This window comes from Tamandua tetradactyla, chromosome 25, assembly GCF_023851605.1.
Source record: "Tamandua tetradactyla isolate mTamTet1 chromosome 25, mTamTet1.pri, whole genome shotgun sequence".
NCBI classification, from domain to species: Eukaryota; Metazoa; Chordata; class Mammalia; order Pilosa; family Myrmecophagidae; genus Tamandua; species Tamandua tetradactyla.
In genome coordinates, this window is record NC_135351.1 from 21,448,452 (window position 1) to 21,465,620 (window position 17,169).

Consider the following 17,169-nt stretch of genomic DNA (forward strand, 5'->3'; position numbering starts at 1 on the left):
TTTCTGGTTTATTGCGTTCTGGCAGCATTAGCAAACTAAAGCAGATTTTGGTACCAGAAGAGTGGGGTGCTGCTGCATTTACACGTACCAAACATGTTGGAATGGCTTTTTAAGTGGATAAGGGAAGGATTCTGGAAGAATTGTGAGGAACTTTATAGAGAAAGTCTAGATTGCTTTGAAAAGACTGTTGGTAATAATATGAACTCTAAATACACTTCCATTGTAGATTGGAAAGAGGCCAACCCTTTTTTAAGGTGGCAGAGAATTTGGCAAAATTGAATCCTAGTGCCGGATGGAAGGAAGAATTTGAATTTGACAATCTGGGATGCATGGTTGAGGAGATCTCTAAACTTAATGTGGAAGATGCAATCTGGTTTCTCCTTGCAGGTTATAGTAAAATGTGGCAAGACAGAGATAAAATAAGAACTGAGCTTTTGGTTGCAAAGAAACCAGAAATTAAATGTCTGAAAATTCTGGGCTTCTAGAAAGGGAGACTCCAGACAATTATGTCCCACTGAGGATTTAACCAAGCATGGAACCAATCAGCCATTGTAAGACAAGCAAGGATTGGAGATGGAGTTATCCAGAAAGGATATGTGGAAGGTCCTATTGTCTGATGGTTTTGATCCCTGTATGCTACATGCCAAGTTAACACATTTGTTTTGCAAGACCTGAATAAATGGAACCACTGCTGGTCTGGAATGGATGGGACAGAAAATGAATAGATAGAAGGAAGAATAATCTCCATTTTCAATCAGTCATCAAGGAGATGCTTTCTCCCCAAACTCTGTAACATTTTGGTGCTGGTTGCCAGCAGTCCTTTGACATTCCTTGGCTTGGATCTCTGCCTTGCATCACATGGTGATATCCTCTACTTTCTCTTCTAGCTCAACTGACTTCTGGCTTCCAGCTCCTTCCCATGTCTTTCTTCTGAGAGTTTGCTCTGGCTTCTAGTTTTTTTCTCTTTGTAAGGCCTCCAGTTATATGACTTAAGTCCCAGCCTCATTCAGTTGGGCCATTCCTTAACTTCAAATAGTATTTTCAAGAGATCATATTTACAAGTTCAAACTCACAGGAATGTGGATTAAGATGAAGAACATATCTAAATTGGGGCACCTAATTCGATCTACCACAGCCCACCCCCTGAACTGCATTTCGTACATGCAAAATACATCCATTCAACTCCAATATCCTTAGGTCATTTCAGTAGCAACTCTAAATCCAAAGTCTTATCAAATTAGTTATGGGCATGGTAAATTCCTCTCCTTCTGATGGGCCTGTTTGCTAGAAAAAAAATGATCCACTACCAAAATACAATGGTGGGGTAGGCATAGTATTGACATTCTCATCCCAGAAGGAAGAAATTAGAAGGAAAACAGGGACCATGGATCCCAAACAAGTCCAAAACCCAGCATGTCAAACTCCTTTAGATATCAAGGTTTAGGAGAACCATCTGTGGCTTGATACTTTGTCCTCTGGGCCTCCTGGAGCAGCAGTCCCACCCTTTCCAAGCTCTTACATAGCAGACACGCTCTCCCTGAATGCTGGGACCTAGACCCCACTTCTCTGAGCTTTGGGTAGTGGCTGAACTCTCTGGTCTTATTTTTTATTTGTTCATTTTCCCTGCAGAGGATTGGAAGGTATATATCATATTTTGAAAAATCTGCTACTGCTGCCTTGGTTTTTTTTTTTTAAAGCATATATTACATAAACACACATGCACATACACACACATACACAACACACTTATTTTCTTAATCAATGCCGGGAAGACACTGTCATCTTATATCTCAGATGTAAGATGAGAAATTTGGCACATTTACTGTCTCTTTACTAGCTTTTCTAGTGTTTGTTGATATAAGATTACTAAAATCAAATTCGTTTTTCATATTAATAAATGCTGAAATGTATCTTCTAAATAAACCTTTATTTAGGCATTTTCTTTCAGATTTATGTCCTTATTGACAAATCTTATTTAAATGTAATTCTGTTTAAGTTTGTTCCTCTGCTTATCATCAATTCAATAATATTACAGTTTCTCTATCCTTAAATTCATATCTTAACTAATTTAAGTATATAGTCAAGTAATTTTTTCAGGAGGCATGTGTAGCTGAAATTGTCTTCAAGAAATTTTCTTTCACATGCTCTTGTATAGCTGAGAATGCTTTTCTGTTTTTTCTTGCTATATATAAAATGCTTAGGGCACAGTTTTCACCCTAAAGCTGTATGGATATTGCTCCATGAAATTCTAGCAGTTATGGTTATAAAAGAGAAGTCTGAAATTTGTCTAATTGCTATTTCTTTGTATATAATCTGTTTTTCTATTTGGAACTTAAAGCATTATTTTCTTTTCTCTGCTCTGAAATATTTTACCAAAGTATACCATGGTGATAATCTGTTTTATTAGTTTTTCCAGATATTCTTTGATGAGTGGTTTTGATTTGAAGACAAATCTTTTTTCCACTCAGTATTTAACTTTTTTTCCCTGATGATTTCTTTATTGATATTTTCTTTAGGAATTAAGGATACACTTATATCTTCAGCTCTCATTGCTTATCTTTTATTTTATAAATTTAATCTCTTGTCTGCTATCTGAATACTGGCAGGATTTCTCAGGCTTATCATCTACTCAGACCAGCTTTTCAGTGATTTCCAATCTGTTATTCACTACCTCTTTTGCAACTTTTAAATTGGCAATGATGTTTTTGGCATTTAAGTGCTTTTTCCTCATCTCAGCTCCTTCCTACGTTATGATTTCCTACTTTAGGTTTAGGAACTATAATGTTTTTTTGATTCTCACCAAGTCCACTCAACAGAAAATTTGTAAACTCTTTTTCAGTGCAATTAGATGTCATTTGTGGAAATTCCTTAGTAGAGTCTCCTGTTGAAATACACACTGTTTTCATATGCCTGGTGCTTTTTCCTGTTTGCCGTGCCTTAGTAAGTAATCTGGGTGAGCCCAGGTTAGGAGTTAAATGGGTCCTGTCAAATACAGTATGGACTCCTGCCTGACTCCATAGTCAGATGAAAGGAAAAGGGAAAAGTTGATGTATATTGGGGTTTACTTTACCACTTCAGAGAGAAGGGAGAGAGCAAAAAACAAATGAGATTACAGAAAGAATATCACAAAATTTTCTTTATTATACAATGCCCTAACTTCAATAAAATAGAAGACTTTTGTTTCACTTTTCAAACACCTTTATACAGTCGAATTTTACCCTGAAAACAATTACTTTAGAGGGAAAGGAACATTGCCTTTGGATTCAGAAGGCTGTGGATTGAATACTTTCCTTTACATTAATAGTGTAACCTTTTGCAAATTACTTCTTGGCCTCATTTTCTTTCCCTGGAAAATGTAATAATACCTCACGGAGTTGTAATGATCACACAAGAAAATTATACAGGAGTTGCCAGAACAAAGATGGTGGTAGAAGCCATGGGTGAAGGTGTCCAGAGAGAGTGGAGTAAGAAGATGTCTCCAACAATGACAACTTGGAGGAAAAGTAACAAAAAGAGACTGAGAAGAAGTGCCCAGATTGTAGGAGAAAGATCACTGTTCAGTAAAGTTGGGGAACCAAAGAGAATATAGAGGCTTAAGATTAAAAGAAAAATGAAAGGGAATATAGAGATTTAAGGAGAAAAGAACAGTTTTTAAGATCATGTATCATGAGGACAAAGAAGTTACCATTGGGTTTGACAATTAGGAGGTCAGTGGTGACCTCAGTTCCAGTGCAGAGATCCAGCAGAAGCAAAATTGCAGTGGAATGATTAATGAGTTTCAGGAAGATAGGAAAGTGTAAATAGCCAATAAAAAAATGTTTCTTCTAATAGCCTGTCATTAAAGGGAAAGGAAAAAGATAGGTCAGCAACTAGAGGTACAGTCAAGATTGGAAATTGGATTTGAAGGAATAGTAAATTAAAAAATAATTTGGGGGGGGTGGTAAATAAAAATAAAATTAGGGACAGAAAGTTTGCCAAATTTTTTTTTCAAGTAAGGACATTAAATATACTTCCATCTAATGTCTTATTTCACACAATAAGAAAAATTTTACAATTAAAACTTTGAAAAAATTTTTGAGAAAGTCACTGTCTCAGATAGTAATGTTTTTCATTTCTGTATAAGATGTGCCTTTTTGCTTAGGTTCAAGATTCTCCTTCTCTCCTCTCCATGGATCAGGCTTCATCAAGTATTGAGGAGTATTTACAACCTTTTTATCTCTGCTGAGGTCTTCCATTAGCATACAAGCATCCTCCACTCTCCAGTTGAATAATAGGTAAAAGTTCATGAGCACCTAAATTACAGTGGCAGAAGAGTTGAGAGGAGAGGCTAGATATGAAAGATGTTTTATTAATGGCCTTAGTAGGACTTGGTGACATTGGATATGGCTTGTCAGAAAAGGGGAAGAATCTATGATAACTCCCAGGGAACTGGTTTGGTGATTATGCGACATGTGATGTCACTCAGAAGGAGGTGTAGGACTGAGAGAATAAAAACTCATTAATTCAGTCTAATGTACGGTAGTGAGTACAGGTTGGGTATTCTGATTCTATCATTGAGTCCTGCTTTAGTGTGTTTCTAACTGGGCCCCCACCCCACCCCAACACCCCAACTCAGCCATTGCCAATACACTCCTTTATGGTTGGTGCTCATACCTTAATATCTGGAATGATTTTACTCTTGGGAGTTCCAACGTTGCTTCCAGAAGTTTGTGAGCCAACAGAATACATATATTTTCAACCATAAAAAAGTGAAAATGATCCAACTGATAGAAATATGAGTTTGCATATAAAAAAAAGTTCATATTAAAATGAACTTTTTAGCAGTACCGAAACAACAGAAGTCACATTTGAAAGTCTGGTGTAAGATCTGATTGCAGGGTTTGGACCAGGAAGTCTAGGAGAACCAGTATAGCATTGTTCATTTGCTGTTAGCTCCTCAGCCAGGACTAGCTGATAAATGAGGCTGGAGAGGTAAAATAATAATAATAATAATAATAATAATAATAATGATTAGAAGATGATTTTTTGAGAGTTGTTGATGGGTTTGAATAACCCCTCTGGGCTCCATGAGAGTGAACTGTTATCACTTCATCTCAAGTCTAGAGAAAGTGGCATTATGCCAACTTTTTGGAGTATTTCCATGTGTATCCCCTGCAGAATGGGGTGGCATAGTAGATCAGTGATTTGTTCCTGAGAAATCTAAAGGGTAAGAAAGTGTCTGGCTAGCTCCTCTGATGGTGAAGCCAAAAAAGATGAAGGTGCATTGTCCCATAGTTTGAATGAGCACAGAGTGCAGGGCTGTTTCTCAGGAACCAAAGCTGGAGAGCAAGCTGGCCCGGGGTCATCTCAGGTGATATGTAAGAGGACAACCCAGAACCCCAGTAGGGAAACAGAGGAAAGAGTCATAAATAGCCATCTGCAAAAGTCATGTGCAGATGAAAGATCCCCAGTAATGAGGGGTTGGGTGGGAGGTTCTCCAAGGAATGCAGGAACTCCTATTTCTCTCCACCCCCAAGAGAAAGAGTCAGCTTTAAATGTCCACCACAGATCACCAGCATTAGATAATCGCATCTGTATTAGTCAAGGAAGAGCTTTCCTGCTGTCTCTACCTCTCCCTACTTCATCCTCACTTTGGTACCAGAAACTGGGTAATCTAGATTAGCAAACTGGGGAAAGAGAGAAGAAACTTTCCACGTCCCTTTCCCAATATAAGTGACTGGTGTTCTGCAGACCATGGCTGAAGGAAGGCAGATGTTTTAACTTTAAATGAAGTTGGAAAATGTTGAGTATTATAGTGTATTGGATGCATAAATTACAGAACTGTGACTGAGTTTTGGACTTAAAGTGTTTTAAAGTGTCTTCATTATTTATAGAAGAGTCATGATAATTGCTCTGAATTTATTCTTGGACAAGAGAAGACCCATCCTGCAGAATAAACTTAAAGAGGCAATGGAGAAAACAGATAAAGTATTGTTCTCAATATACCCCCATGAGTCCTGCTTGTTCACTACAGTGATCACATAGAAATCATCTGCCATCATTCAATGATACATAGTTGACAAGAGGATGGGAGGGAAAGGTAGAGACAGTTATTTTACGAATTAAACGTACCCACAGGAATGTCATAGTTACTATTTTCAGTTCTTAGAATGTTTCTGGGAGCATTTTAACTAATCAATTAAATATATAAACTATACATTAGGTACTTTTTAAGTGTGGTTTGCAATTTCTTCCACAGCTAGGGAAATATAAATGTCTGAGATACTGCCTGTTTATAAAAACCACATAAAATATTTTCCCCTTCTGTATCCAGAGAACCATAGAAGCAATAAATGCCTAAGATTAATTGTTATCCATTTGTATTCAGCCATTGACCAATTAAAAAACAAACGTGTATTCCTGTAAAGCAATAAAGATGATGCCCATAAGCCAATAAACTCTAGAATAAACAAGATTGCTAATGATTTGTCTTCTCAGCTTTTGGGAATTTTAAAAGCATTTTAAACTATTAGCATCCATCTTATCTTCCCAGAATTTGGAATGTTATTCAGTCAAGTCAATTAATGTTAAAGGAGTGAAAAGGAGACAATTGAAATGGCATTTCTATTAATATGTTACTAAAAGTTGACAAGGCAATATGAAAAACACGTGAATTATACCTATTTACATTGACAGGGAACAAGTGCAATTTATCCCGTCGAACTGAAGTTTTGAATTCAGAGGCAAGGTATTAGACTGATCTGAAAAGATGGAAGAAGGGCTGTGACTTGGCAAGGGGACATTTCTCAGTCCTCTGTGGCTCTACAGGAAACCATTGCTGTGCCCTTAGGATCCTGAGGGCAGCGCCATGTTGGCCCAAATCTTTATTAAATTCTGTGTCCTCTTTTGCATAGTAGTAAAAGCAAAAGTGCCAGACATGGGTGACTTGAATCAGCCCTGGCTGCACTTACAAGACTTGGTTATGTCTTCTGATATTGTTTTTTCCCTATGGTAGGCAGGATTCTAAGATGTCCTCTAAGATACCTGCCCCTGGTATGCATGCCCCTGTACAACTCCCTCCCCTTTGTTGTGGGTGGGACCTGTGAAGATGTTGGGATGGTTATCCCATGGTTATGTTACAATAAGCCTCCTTGGTAGGATAGCAAAGAGAGATTCTCCTTCTGGCTTAGCAGTAAATTGCCGTGTTGTCACAGGACCTCAGACTAGGACCCTAGAGCAACTATTAAAAGTTTGGAGTAAGCTGTTACATAGCTAGGGAAAACTACTACATTCCCCATTTTCTGTAGTCTATACTCTCAGAATTAAAATAAGCATGCGCTTGAGCTTCTTATTGTACCTTCCACGTCTCTTTCTTTATATTTTCCTTTTTTTTTTTTCACCCTCAGCATTGTGTCCTAGGATTTTTTTGGATTTTATTTAATTTCATGGTATCTCTTTTCAGTGGGCTGCACTGATCAGTTTTTGCTTTGAAAATAGAGTAACACCTTACAACTACCCACATCTATTTCTCGTTCATGTTTACACGTTAGTGGCAATAGGTTGGGTAGTGTGTCTCTGCTCCATGTGTAGGCCAGGTTCAATTATCCCCATGTACCTTTTCTCATTCTGAGACCTGGGAGGAAGAAAGAGGGAGTCCCTTTCAGGGATTTGAGGTTGCTATGTGCACAAGATTGCCCGCCAAGGCTTGAATACTTCCTAAAGCTTCTGCTTACAACTGCTGGGATATCACTTCCGCCTCTGGCCCAAACAAGTCAATGGCCAACCGTCCGTGAGATGGGGAGCTGGGCTTCTCCTGGGGGGAAGACGAAAATGAATACTTTGAGCAACAATTCAATCTATTACAATGATCTTCCCTTTTTTCACTGACAATATTTTTCATTTCTGGATTCCAATTCAGTTCTTTTTGAAACCTCCTTGTTTATTTCGTGTCTTCTTCTGACTTGTGTGCTCTGTTCCTTCCTTTCTTTCGTCAAGCATTATAAAGACATTTAACATTCTTTTCAGAGAGCTCCATTCCCTTTACTGTTCAGTAAATTCTCCTTTTAGTTTCATCTGCTAATTCTTTGTTTCTCAGGGTGGTTTGCTTGCTCATGTACCTTATTAAATTTGACTGTGAGTTCATCACAGCTGAGCAAGCCGGGTTGTCGAGGCTTGCATGTTTTGTAAGTTTTGGATCTGGTTTCCAATCCTGTGGAGTTAGAATGCATTTGAGCGTCTTCCTCGTGCCTTGAGCAGGCTTAAATCTGTAATATCTCACGGATGACTCTTTTTCCATCTATAACTCAAATCAAGTTGCATATTTTTGAACTATTTCCTTTCGGAGACCATGGGGTTTTTCTAGCCCTCCCTGCCTCTTGACTGTGTAAGGTGCTTCATTTCAGCTCCACCACGTTCTGAACTGTGATCAAGGCTCTTTTCTCATATTCCTACCAGGTGTTCAATTCCTAATCACCGTTGTAGGTTTAAGTTCATTTTTGTTCCTGGAAGACTTCCCTTTCTTGCTTTCTGCCCAGCTATGCACTTAGCATTAACTTACTATATTTTATCTGGCACATATGTGTGTTAGCAGACAAGGATGTGGGGTAGGGTAAGAGATAGAATGGGCTTCCCAAATCAGCTCAGTGTGATTTATTGATTGAAAGTCCTTAAATTCATTTTGTAATCTTTCCCCCAAAACTCCTATCTAATTTTTATTGGAATTCCTTTCAATCTGTAGATCAATTTGAAGAAAAGTTGTGTATTTCTGCCAAAAATCATATTTTATTGGAATTACATTAAATCTACAGATTAGTTTGGAGAAAATTAGTGCATTTGCAATACTGAGTGTTCCAGCTACAAATTTGTTGTATATCTCACCATTTCTTTAAGTATTCTGTTTAATATCCCACTGAAATGATGCAATTAAAAAATAGGCATACTGTATACTTCTTGTTAAGTTTAGTTCTAGGTATTTTACCTTATTCCTAGCTATTATTCTTGGTCTGTTAGAAAATTATCTAATCATTATAGTTTTTAACTACTAACTTTGAGCTACTATCTAAGTCAATTGTTTAGTGAGGATAAAGCAACTTAAACTTATTGGAATAATTCAGTTGAACATTTTCATTTATCCGTTTTATAGTTCAGTAATTTAAAATATACATTCATTTAAATTTCTTAAGGCACAGAAGTAAAATTTTTTGTAGCACAAAGGTACAGAGTCTTAAGACAGCAGTAAACAAAAAAATTAATATATATGATTTTGTTTCTTGAGTGACGCCAGAATCAGGATTTGTAAAATCATTGGCAGAAGAATTGTTGAACTCTGAATGGACCTGAGTTTATTACTAGACTGTGGCGTGCAACTTTAGGCAACAGACATTCAGTGAACTGGATGATAATCTTTGCTAGGATATGGGGAGAGCAAACTCAGACAGGCTTTCTAGAGAAGTCAGCGAAAACTCCGGGACTGCGCCCTCTGTTGGTGGTGCAATAACTGTAAACCGAGTTTCATGCACCCTCAAATTTTAAAGGACTTTAAAAAAATTCATTGTTTTTTCTCTTAATTAAAAAACAGATATGGCACTACATGTTAAGTGATATGAAACCTAAGGAGGCACCCCCTTAGATTGCCCAGCCTCAATTTAGGGCCAACCTTAAAATATATTAGAGGTTTCTGGGCTACAATATTCTCTATCTAATCTTTAGTTATTCTGGTATACTTTGATGGCATCCTATATTAAAATATGCTCATTTTAGAAAATTACACCTTTGCTTTTTATTTCTCTTACTGTTTTCAAATGATAGGAAAACCGGAAAAAAATACATTCTTAAATATGCATATTTAATTATGATTCCACAGAACCATTCTTTGAGACACAGTAGGAAGGTTGTGGGCAATGAAGTCGCAGTATGTGATTTACTAAAGGGAAATGCAAATGCAAAAAAAAAAAAATAGAATAGCCATTATTGACATAGGAACTAGTATAATATATTATCATTACAAATCAGTTTCTTATTCATTAGCTAAATAGGCTTTCTTTACATTTAGCTGGCTTGTTTGCTTTTATTTTTACCATCTCCCTTGTTATGTGGAAACAAAGAAACATAAAGTGTAAAAGCAAGTTAGATTTGTCACATCTGAGAAACCCTGGTAAAACACTGTTAATGAAGTTGGTATATACTAACCTCCTCTTATATTTGTATAATATTAACTATGCAACAAGTAACTTTCACATACGTTATCTCATTTGTATCCCTCGACCTCCCGGTGAAGTAAATAGTGACTGTATTTTAGTTTTCCTACCTTACATATGAGGTAAACTAAGCCCCCCAAAGATAAAGTGAATTGCCCACAGCCTTATTTTGGAAAAGTGGAGCAGTCTGACTTGAAAACAGAAAAGACTGAAGTGGTGTGTAGTTTAGGAAATAGTAAATAAAGTAAGGTTTGTAGATTATTGAGTATTATGTTTCAGCTATCTATAATATACCTTTCCATCAATACAAGGTATAATTAAGAATGTATAATCTTCTATTATATTAACATGTTTGGTTTAATAATAAGTAAAGCCTTTAAAAATACAAGAAAAGGCTCAACTTTAGAGAAATGAAGAGACAGGAACAGGAGGAGGTATGATGGGCTTGGAATGAACATTTACTGGGCACCTGCTATCTGCCAAGCCCTGTGTTAGGCAGGTATATGTGCAGTTGAGAGAGGGACTCTTATTCCCATTTTACACATGACAAAACTGAGGCTTAAAAAGGGTTAAGTTTGGTAAGAGTTATCTTTGCTTACCCACCCACTAAGTAAAGAAGCAAGAATTTGAATTCTGGTCAAAGTCCATCCTCTTTTTATACAAGACTATCTATGAAATAGAAATCTAATATTAAGGCTTCTCGGCAGTTATACAAAAAGATGGAGATTGTGTGTAGTTCTTTTAGTACAATGCCACCTTGTAATCAAGAAATCATTACTGCTGGCAGGACCTTATTGATGTAACTATGCAGAGCGTTTACTCTGGCACCATTTAGTAGAGGTGGAAGGGACTTCAAGATTTAGGATTTACTAATTGTAAGTACATGTAAGAATCTTTGTGAAACATTTTCAAAATACATATGCCACCACGGTGGCTTAGCAGGCAAGAATGTTTGCCTGCCATGCCCGAGGACCTGGGTTCGATTCCCGGTGCCTGCCCATGTTAAAAAATAAAAAAATACATATGCCACCTTCTGATTTAGTTGGTTTGGGGTTTGGGTGGGCATGTGAGTTTGGAAAAATTTCCTGGCTAATCTGATGCACTGTTCTTAAGAATCATTTCTCTAGTCTAACCCCTTCATTGTGTAGATTGTGTCTTGGAAGGATGAAAAATGCTTCTAATTTAAGATTACGTTGATTAACACAGGTATTTAGAAAATTGAAGCCTGAATGATTCTATGTTTTCAGTTCATTCTGAACTCATATTTTACCACCATCAAGTTGTAATTTAGCTCTGATTTAATGATTTGGGACTTTAGATTTCTATTTTTAAAACAAATTTTTTTTTTTAGCATAAATGAATGAACAATGCTCTCCATTGTGTTTTGGGTTTAGACATTGTGAGAAGCTCTTCAATTATAATAATTCAAGTTTGTTGTAAACATCTGTAGGAAGACCCCAGACAGAGCTGCTGTGTTAAGTACTGAAAACCACACCGAGGTTTGCATAGTGAATAAGGAACAAAGACTTAGCTCTAGGTTAGAAAATAATTTTTAAAAACCTGCTAAGTGTCTTTTACAATCATTTATACCTGAAGTGATTTACAGTAACATGTGCAATTAATGACCTGCCATCCTCTCTTACTCTGGACATGTTTAATGATTTTTCAAAAATCAGATTTCAAAACATGGTTCGTAAAACTTGAAGTTTATTCATATATAAGACTTTACTTTTCGGTTGTGTTAAGCTGGTTCCTGTAAACACTTGGAAAGCAAAAGTGTACTTTCTTTACATTAAGTAGTTGGGCAAAAACCCACAGAGAGATCTATGATTGTGGAAAAGAACATAGTTAATTTTAACCTTCGTTTTAATCATCCACCCTGCTTGATTGCTAGCTAATCAGGGACTCAGTTTCCTTAACAATACAGATAAAGACATTTTATAAAATATGATCTGAATCAATAAAATATTTGGGGTTTAAATGACTTGTTTCATAGTTTACCATTGACTAAAGCTGGTTCACTTCTTAAAGGGAGCCATATCTTTAGTTTCGTATTTTCCTCTCTCAAAGAGAAAAATTTATAATATTCTGTTTCTGTATTATGTAAAACAAAGTTTTTTTTTTTCTGCTGAGATTCTTAATGATCAGGAAAAAAAAAAAGAATGTCCGTATTTCCTGAATTGGTTAAACAGAATAACCTTAGTTCAGGGAAACTGTCATACATAGGATGATACTTCTAAGGAAAAAGCATACAAGGCTTCATTATTGTCTTGTAATATTTAGAATTCCCTCATTCTTGTTTAAAAAGGGACATATATAAGAGGAAAGACTTTAATAACAAAAGAAAAATTGTCTGTGCACTTAAGTATAGTAAACCATGATCAGGGCCCAGAGCGAACAGAAATCTTTTGCTTTGGCAAACATCATCTCCTAGATGTTGGGATAAGATTCTTTGGACCAAGTCTTATGTGAGTTGTGTGCCATAATTCTTCGAACAAAATGAGATTTTCTGCTTCTCTGGCTTTTAAACGAAGCAAAACAATAAGAAATAATTATTTTTGTATGTTTTTATTTTTGAATCAGTAATTTTTAAAAGCAATTCTTTTTTGTTTTGTTTTATTTGCTTTTTTAAAAAAATCTATTTTGTATTATCAAACCAAAGCAACATTGTATGATTTTTTTAACTGTGGTTTTTTAAAATAATTTTTTTGTTATAGAAGTTGTAGGTTTACAGAAATGTTATGCATGAAATATATAAAATACACAGCTCCCATACACCACTATAATATAAATACCTTGCATTAATTAGATATATTTAGTATAATTCATGAAAGAACATATTTATAATTACATTTTTTAACTTTAGTCCATTGTTTACAGCAGGGTTTCTTATGTTATGCAGTCCAATGTTTTTTCTTTTAATTTTGATTCTAGTAAATATATATGACCTAAAATTTCCCTTTTTAGCCACATTCACATATTTAATTTAGTGATGTTAATTACATTCAGAATATTGTGCTACCATCCACTATCACCAATTACCAAAACTCTGTCATCAACCCCTGTAGAAATTTTGTATAATTTAAACATTAATTCCCCATTCTCTACCCTCAATCCAGCCCCTGGTAACCTATATTCTAGATTCTGACTCTATGAGTTTGCTTCTTCTAATTATTTTGTATTCCTGACATCATACAATGTTTGTCCTTTTGTGTCTGGCTTATTTCACGCCACGTGATACATTTGAGGTTCATTCATGTTGTCACGTGAATAAGAACTCTATTCCTTTTTAATGCTGAATAATATTCCATTGCATGCACATACCACATTTTATTTGTCCATTCATTGGTTGATGGATAAAGTTACTTCCATCTTTTGGAAATTGTGAATAATGCTGTATGAACATCGGTGTGCAAATATCTGTACGAGTCCCTGCAATATCTAGTAGTAGAAGTGCTGGGTCATAGGGTCATTCTATATTCAGCTTTCTGAGGAACTGCCAGACTGTCAGCCACTGCAGCTGCACCATTTTACATCCCCATCACTAATGAATGATTGTCCCCGTTTCTCTGCATCCTCTTCAACCCTTGTAATTTTCTGTTTTATTAGTAGTAGCCATTTTGTGGGTGTGAAATGACGTCTCATTGTAGTTTTGATTTGCATTTCCCCAGTAGCTAATGATGTTGAGCATCTTTTCATGTGCTTTTTAGCCATGGAATATCCTCTTTGGAGAAAAATTTATTCAAGTCTTTTATCATATTTTTTGTATTTAAAAAAATTTATTTTAGTGTCATATATACAAACTAAAATTTTACCTTTTAACCACATTCAGGTATATAACTCAGTGGTGTTAGTTATATTCACAACGCTGTGCTGTCGTCACCATGATCCATTATCAAAACTTTTCCATCACTCCAAAAGGAAATCTGTACCAATTAAGCATTTGCTCCCCACCCTGGCTGTTATGTAATGTTTTGATGACTCAGTAAATTTAAGGAAAAGTGAGAGTGAAACAAGGAAAATTACTAGCTTCCAAAACCAACTTCATGTTGAATGTTTTCTTCGCTGAGCCTAGACCTGCCCTTCACCAGAGATCTATAAAGAAGATGGTGGCGATGATGAAGATGGAGTGCCATTTTAAAATTAGGTTGTTTGTCTTCTTATTGTTGAGTTCTAGGACTTCTTTATATATTCTGGATGTTAAATACTTTTGGATATGTTGTTTCCAAATATCTTCATTCATTGGGTTGGTTGCCTTTTCAATTTCATGATAAAGTCCTTTGTGTCACAAAAATTTTACCTTTGATGAGGTCCCATTTATCTATTTTTGCTTTTTTTCTTTATGCTTTGGGTATAAAGTCTAAGAAACTGTTGCCTAACACAAGATCGTGAAGATGCTGCCCTACATTTTCCTCTAGGAGTCTTATAGTCCTAGTTCTAAATTTAGGCATTTGAACAATTTTAATTAAAATTTGTATGTGTTGTGAAATAGGGGTCCTCCCTCATTCTTTTGCATATAGATATACAGAAGTGTGAGTCCTCCAACTTTCATTCTTCTTTTTCCAAATGTTTTTGGCTATCCAGCATCCTTTGGCCTTCCAAATAAATATGATGATTGGCTTTTCCATTTCTGCAGAGTAGGATGTTGGAATTTTGGATTGGGATTGCATTGAATCTGTCAATCAATTTGGGCATAAATGACATCTTGGCAATAGTCTTCCAATTCATGATCATGGGATGTCCTTCCATTTAGTTAGATCTTCCTTGATTTCTTTTTAGCAATGTTTGTAGTTTTCCATGGATAAGTCCTTTTCATAGTTGGTTATATTCCTAGATATTTGATTCTTTTAGTTGCTATTGTAAATGGATTTTTTTTCTTCATTTCCTTCTCAGATTGCTCACTACTAGTGTATGGAAATACCACTGGTTTATGTGTATTGATCTTGTACCGTGTCCCCTTGCTTAATTCATTTATTAACTCTAGTAGATTTGTTGTAAATTTTTCTGTATTTCTTTCATGTAATCAGAAAATAGTGAGTTTTACTTCTTCCTTTCCAATTTTGGTTGCCTCGTATTTCTTTTTCTTGCCTAATTGCTGTAGCTAGAACTTTTTTAAATACATGGTGTACAATCAATGGCCCACAATATCATCACATAACTGTGTATTCATCACTGTATTAGCTAGAGCTCTCTAGAGAAACAAAATCAGCAGGAGATATCTGTAAATATAAAATTTATAAAAGTGTCTCATGTAACTGTGGGGATGTAGAGTCCAAGGTCTGTAGGGCATCTTCAATGAAGGTCCTCAACCAACTCTCAGGAGAGGCTGGTTGATTAAAGCAGGAAGAGTGATTGTCTCTTCTGATTCCTCCTTAAAAGCATTCTGGTGATTAGATTGCATCACTCATTGCAGAAGACACTCCCCTTCGCTGATTGCAATCAGCTGTAGATGCAACCAACATGGTCATGATTTAAGACCATGAAATGTTCTCATAACAACAGACAGGCCAGCACTTGCCCAACCAGGCAACCGGGCAGCACCACCTGGCCAAGTTGACACATGAACCTGACCTTGACAATCACCATGATCATTTTCAGAACATTTACATCATTACAGAAAAAAAAAGAAAAAACTCATATATACCATACCCCTTACCCCTCCCTCTCATTGACCACTAGTATTTCCATTTGCCCAATTTATTTTAAGCTTTGTCACCCAGTTATTTGTTTATTTTTTACTCATCTGTCTATACCCTAGGTAAAAGGAGCATCAAACACAAGGTTTTCACAATCACACAGTCACATTGTGAAAGCTATATTGTTATATAGTCATATTCAAGAATCAAGGCTACTGGAACACAGCTCAATAGTTTCAGGTACTTCCCTCAAGCCACTCCAAGATGCCATAAACTGAAAAGGGGTATCTGTACAATGCATGAGAATAACCTCCAGGATAAACTTTCAACTATGTTTCACATCTCTCAGTCACTGACACTTTATTTTGTCTCATTTCTCTCTTCTCCCTTTTGGTTAAGAAGGTTTTCTTAAGCCATTGATTCTGGGCCCTGCCTCATCCCTGGATTTCTGTTCCACATTGCCAGGGAGATTTACACCCCTCGGAGTAATGTCCCATACAGTGGGGGGCGGGGAGTGAGTTTCCTTGCTGCATTGGCTTAGAAAGAGAGGCCACATCTGAGCAACAAAAGGGGTTTTCTGGAGGTGACTCTCAGGCATAATTTTAAGTAGGCTTAGCCTATCCTTTGCAGGAATAAGTTTCATAGGGGTGAACCCCAAGATTGAGGGCTCAGTTTACTGATTTAGTTGTCTCCACTGCTTGCAGGAATATCAGAAAATCTCCAAATGGGGAAGTTGAATATTTCCTCCTTTCTCCCCAGTGCTTCAAGGGGACCTTGCAAATACTTCTTTATTCACTGCCCAAATTACTCTGGGATATATCGGGGCATCATACTAACCTAGACAAACCGACAAAGATCTCACACCCTATTCAAGATTCCATGTACTTTTAGTGTTCAGCTAAACTGCTCATGTAAGTTAAATTAGGAAATGCACTACCCAAAATATAAATTTTGCACCAAATAAACCTCTCTCCCTTTGATCGCACACAGAAGTTGAAGTTTTAATATACGTACCATATCATCCTTTACCCTGTATTGTGATTTACCTTAGTCCTATCCAGACCAGCTTTCATATCTCTACTCTAAGATCCCTTTTTCAGCTTTTTAAACAGTTCTTGTATGCTGACTGTCTTAGCTTCAGAGCCCTAATTGTGAGTATCAAGTGTCACGTAAATACCCGAAGTTTCTGGGAATGAACAGATTATAAACGAACAGCTCAGTATCTTAGAATTTAGAAATAACAGTTAAAACTCGAGAATCATGTGACTGCTTAAGGGCTTACAATCTAGGACCCTTTACAATAGGCCCCAGCCTGATAACCCATGCTCTCGACTTCAGTTCACGAAGTTTGTGTATTA

General features: G+C 36.4%; 1 protein-coding gene across 2 annotated transcripts in view; it reads left to right on the top strand.

Annotated features, from left to right (window-relative positions):
• Positions 1 to 17,169, top strand: part of RNF144B (ring finger protein 144B) — a 172,497-nt gene that overhangs the window by 20,327 nt on the left and 135,001 nt on the right. The window lies entirely within an intron of this gene.